This window comes from Scyliorhinus canicula, chromosome 10, assembly GCF_902713615.1.
Source record: "Scyliorhinus canicula chromosome 10, sScyCan1.1, whole genome shotgun sequence".
Taxonomy (NCBI): domain Eukaryota; kingdom Metazoa; phylum Chordata; class Chondrichthyes; order Carcharhiniformes; family Scyliorhinidae; genus Scyliorhinus; species Scyliorhinus canicula.
Window position 1 is genome coordinate 143,196,123 of NC_052155.1, and position 6,000 is coordinate 143,202,122.

The window sequence follows — 6,000 nt, forward strand, 5'->3', positions numbered from 1 at the left end:
CTGCACTGCAGCCCCTCCCCCTGCCACTGCATATCCACCGTCTACCCCACACCCATATCTGCCCTTTCCCCGGCACTCTGCCCCCTGGCCCCAGCACCCTTTGTTGCTGGCAGGGATACCGGTGGCTGATCTTACCCATGCTAGAGGTATGCACTGCGGCCGCCATTTGGCGCCCTCCTGTATGGGCAACCATTGTTGATGCCCTGGGGTGAGCTCCATGATGCCCTGCCACTGGGTGGCACCCGGTTGTGGTGGGGGGCAGGAGGATGTTAGTGGGGTGGAGGGAAGTGTGGTGGTGAGGTGGGGGCTGTTAGAAATGGGTTAACAGACCTTCCAATTAAATACTAATTTGATGTCAATTATCTAATAGAAGTCACTGATATGTATAAGGTGGCACTATTTGTTAGTGGAGTTTTATGTGTGAAGTTGGATCAAAGCAATAAAGGTATTTTGTGGAGAAGCAGAACTCTGTCTCCTTTATTCAACAGCAACCCAGAAGCTTAAACAGGGGCAACAATATGGCTAGTGTCACTCTGTGCAACCATTGGCCACTGTGGCCATGGTCAGTTGGGTGTGAAGTAAGGTGGTTGCCTTGCAGGCCGCAGCAATGGTGCTCCGTGCCTCCGGTCCCGGGGAGGGAAGGGCTCACCCAGACCCAACAGCCATCCCCTGGTTGCCCCCCCCAAGCTGCTCCCCGCTTTGACCCCGTCCCTGGCTCTGGCGAACCCCCCAGCTAGCTAAGGTAATTCCTCCTGGCGGAGCACCGCAGGAGCCTTGGAGAATACTGGGTCGGACCCGTTATTTATCTGCCAATCACCTTTACTCTACATGCTCCCGGATTGCCGCAAATTACTCTGTTTTAGAAGTCCACCGATTCTGTCCCGGCGTCAGCACTTAGTCTCTGAAATGGAGAATCCCGCCCAGTAAAATGTCAATTTAGGATAAAATGATGAATAACATTAATCCAGACTACAAAATTATAGTCATACTAAAACTATTGATTTTGAAACTACCACCAACACCATGAAGGTGGAGACACTCTCAAACAAGAATTCATGGGCTCCCCTACAGTCTAGGCACAAAACCATTGTTTGACTGGTTTATTCCAGGCTTGTCCAATGTGTGGCCCCCAAAGCCGTTTTTCAAAATACCGGTCAAATGGGTAAGTTTGAATGGAAGATTTGGCATGGAGCTGCTCCTCTAACCATAGGCCATTTTCCCCCCATGTTTACTGCTGTTCGGCTCACTGTGCCGGAAAGAAAAGTTGGCTGGGAAAATGTATGGAAGTGCAAATTGTATGTGATCTTTTGGAACGTATGACATGAATGAATTACATACATTGCTCCAAACCTCAGTCAGTGAAATAGCTTTTCAAAATAAACAACTGTGAGGTTTTCCCAAGTGGTTCCTCAATATATATATTTTCCGTGATTCATGTCTTCCTTCCATTATCTTGCTGTTCCTTGGATGCTATTAATCCCGGGAGTATAAGAGTACTACTTTAATTCTGATAATTGCCATGTTCCTGCAAAAATAGAAAGCTATAAAAAGTACCATGCCACAGCAATGGTCCCAAATGAATGAAGATCAACTTCAGTTTGCCAATGATTGTATATGAATAAGTTATAAAGTGAGAAAAGGCAATGGAGTATAGGTTCTGTCACAAGAAAGAGTATTAAATCTGCATAGAGATAGGCATAAATAATAAGTATTAATTTCTATAAACAATGCATCATTTAATCCGGTAAAGCACTCTGGTTATGCATCCTTCACACACTTAGCAACAGCATCAGCGCTGTGTCTTCAGCCATCTGGGCTCTCAGTTCTGCTTTATTCCCTCCCTCAAATTCCACACCTCTCTTTTTACGTATACTCTTTAAAGCCTACTTTTTTGATTAAAATTTTACTCACATTCCTAATTTTACTCACTGTCTTTGCTCAGTGTCAATTTTTAGTTTCATTACACACCTGATGTTTAAGGAGCGTCTTGACAAATACATGAAAGGATGGGAATCGAGGAATACGGGCCCCAGAAGTGTAGAAGGTTTTAGGTTAAACATGCAGCATGGTTGACGCAGGCGTGGAGGGCCGAATGGCCTGTTCCTGTGCTGTATTTTTCTTTGTTCTTTGTTTGTTTTACCAATTGTGTTTGATTCCTGGAGCTTTTTGGTTTAATCTAGATCTAAAACGCTTATCAACATACTTCGAATCATTGAATTTCGAGTCTGCACCGGCCCTTGGAAAGAGCACCCTACCCAAGCCTACACCTCACCCAATCCCAGTAACCCCTCCTCACCTTTTTGGACACTAAGGGGAAACTTAGGGGTTTAAACTAATGTGGCAGGGGGATGGGAACCAATGCTGGAAGTTGGAAGGTAGTAAAACAGGGACAGAAACAAAAGGAAGTAAGGGGAAAAGTGCAAGGCAGAGAAGACATAGTCAGAAATCCATAAGGGCGACAGTACAAGGTACAGTGACTGAGGGGAGCACAGTGAATAGGCCCAGTAATAACAAAAGGAATAAAACTGGAGATGTTAAGATTCAAGATGTGGAGATGCCGGCGTTGGACTGGGTTGGACTGGGTTGGACTGAAACTTAAGATTCAAAACAGAGGTAAAAAAACCAACATAAGTGTACTTTACCTGAATGCTCGTAGTATTCGGAATAAAGTAAATGAGTTGGTGGCACAATCATCGTAAATGACTATGATTTAGTGGCCATTACTGAAACATGGTTAAAGGATGGTCACGACTGGGAGTTAAATATCCGAGGGTATCAAACTATTCGGAAGGACAGAGTGGATGGTAAGGGAGGTGGTGTTGCTCTGTTATTTAAGGATGACATCCGGGCAATAGTAAGGGATGACATCGGTGCTATGGAGGATAAGGTTGAATCCATTTGGGTGTAAATCAGGAATAGTAAGGCGAAAAAGTCACTGATAGGAGTAGTCTATCGGCCACCAAATAGTAACGATATGGTGGGGCAGGCAATAAACAAAGAAATAACTGATGCATGTAGAAATGGTACAGCAGTTATCATGGGGGATTTTAATCTACATGTCGATTGGTTTAACCAGGTCGGTCAAGGCAACCGTGAGGAGGAGTTTATAGAATGTATCCGCGATAGTTTCCTAGAACAGTATGTAATGGAACCTACGAGGGAACAAGCGGTCCTAGATCTTGTCCTGTGTAATGAGACAGGATTGATTCATGATCTCATAGTTAGGGATCCTCTCGGAAGGAGCGATCACAATATGGTGGAATTTAAAATACAGATGGAGGGTGAGAAAGTAAAATCAAATACTAGTGTTTTGTGTTTAAACAAAGGAGATTACAAGGGGATGAGAGAAGAACTAGCTAAGGTAGACTGGGAGCTAAGACTTTATGGTGGAACAGTTGAGGAACAGTGGAGAACCTTCCAAGCGATTTTTCACAGTGCTCAGCAAAGGTTTATACCAACAAAAAGGAAGGACGGAAGAAAGAGGGAAAATCGACCGTGGATATCTAAGGAAATAAGGGAGAGTATCAAATTGAAGGAAAAAGCATATAAAGTGGCAAAGATTGCTGGGAGATTAGAGGACTGGGAAATCTTTAGGGGGCAACAGAAAGCTACTAAAAAAACTATAAAGAAGAGTAAGATAGAGTATGAGAGTAAACTTGCTCAGAATATAAAAACAGACAGTAAAAGTTTTTACAAATATATAAGACAAAAAAGAGTGGCTAAGGTAAATATTGGTCCTTTAGAGGATGAGAAGGGAGTTTTAATAATGGGAAATGAGGAAATGGCTGAGGAACTGAACAGGTTTTTTGGGTCGGTCTTCACAGTGGAAGACACAAATAACATGCCAGCGACTGATAGAAATGAGGCTATGACAGGTGAGGACCTTGAGAGGATTGTTATCACTAAGGAGGGAGTGATGGGCAAGCTAATGGGGATAAAGGTAGACAAGTCTCCTGGCCCTGATGGAATGCATCCCAGAGTGCTAAAAGAGATGGCTAGGGAAATTGCAGATGCACTAGTGATAATTTACCGAAATTCACTAGACTCTGGGGTGGTCCCGGTGGATTGGAAATTAGCAAACGTGACGCCACTGTTTAAAAAAGGAGGTAGGCAGAAAGCAGGAAATTATAGGCCAGTGAGTTTAACTTCGGTAATAGGGAAGATGCTGGAATCTATCATCAAGGAAGAAATTGCGAGGCATCTGGATAGAAATTGTCCCATTGGGCAGACGCAGCATGGGTTCGTTAAAGGCAGGTCATGCCTAACTAATTTAGTGGAATTTTTTGAGGACATTACCAGTGCAGTAGATAATGGGGAGCCAATGGATGTGGTATATCTGGATTTCCAGAAAGCCTTTGACAAGGTGCCACACAAAAGGTTGCTGCATAAGATAAAGATGCATGGCATTAAGGGTAAAGTAGTAGCATGGATAGAGGATTGGTTAATTAATAGAAAGCAAAGAGTTGGGATAAATGGGTGTTTCTCTGGTTGGCAATCAGTAGCTAGTGGTGTCCCTCAGGGATCCGTGTTGGGCCCACAATTGTTCACAATTTACATTGATGATTTGGAGTTGGGGACCAAGGGCAATGTGTCCAAGTTTGCAGATGACACTAAGATGAGTGGTAAAGCGAAAAGTGCAGAGGATACTGGAAGTCTGCAGAGGGATTTGGATAGGTTAAGTGAATGGGCTCGGGTCTGGCAGATGGAATACAATGTTGACAAATGTGAGGTTATCCATTTTGGTAGGAATAACAGCAAACGGGATTATTATTTAAACGATAAAATATTAAAGCATGCCGCTGTTCAGAGAGACTTGGGTGTGCTAGTGCATGAGTCACAGAAGGTTGGTTTACAAGTGCAACAGGTGATTAAGAAGGCAAATGGAATTTTGTCCTTCATTGCTAGAGGGATGGAGTTTAAGACTAGTGAGGTTATGTTGCAACTGTATAAGGTGTTAGTGCGGCCACACCTGGAGTATTGTGTTCAGTTTTGGCCTCCTTACTTGAGAAAGGACGTACTGGCACTGGAGGGTGTGCAGAGGAGATTCACTAGGTTAATCCCAGAGCTGAAGGGGTTGGATTATGAGGAGAGGTTGAGTAGACTGGGACTGTACTCGTTGGAATTTAGAAGGATGAGGGGGGATCTTATAGAAACATTTAAAATTATGAAGGGAATAGATAGGATAGATGCGGGCAGGTTGTTTCCACTGGCGGGTGACAGCAGAACTAGGGGGCATAGCCTCAAAATAAGGGGAAGTAAATTTAGGACTGAGTTTAGGAGGAACTTCTTCACCCAAAGGGTTGTGAATCTATGGAATTCCTTGCCCAGTGAAGCAGTTGAGGCTCCTTCATTACATGTTTTTAAGGTAAAGATAGATAGTTTTTTGAAGAATAAAGGGATTAAGGGTTATGGTGTTCGGGCCGGAAAGTGGAGCTGAGTCCACAAAAGATCAGCCATGATCTAATTGAATGGCGGAGCAGGCTCGAGGGGCCAGATGGCCTACTCCTGCTCCTAGTTCTTATGTTCTTATGTTCTTATGTTCTTATCATAACCAATCCACCTAACCTGCACATCCTTGGACTGTGGGAGGAAACTGGAGCATCTGCAGGAAACCCACGCAGACATGGGGAGAATGTGCAGACTCCGCACAGACAGTTACCCAAGCCGGGAATCGAACCTGGGACCCTGGAGCTATGAAGCAACTGTGCTAACCACTGTGCTACCGTCCTTCCCACTAATACAAACTAGGAGCAGGAGTAGGCCATTCAACCCCTTGAGCCTGCTCCACCATTTAATAAGATCATGACTGATCTGATAGTAACCTCAAAACTTTATCCTGCCTAGCCCTGTTAACCAATTGCCCCCTTGCTTACCAAGAACCTATCCATCTCTGCCTTAAAAATATTCAAAGGCTCTGCTTCGACCACCTTTTCAGGAAGAGTGTTCCAAATGCGCAAAACCCTCTGAGAGAACATATTTCCCCCCATCTCCACTTTAAAT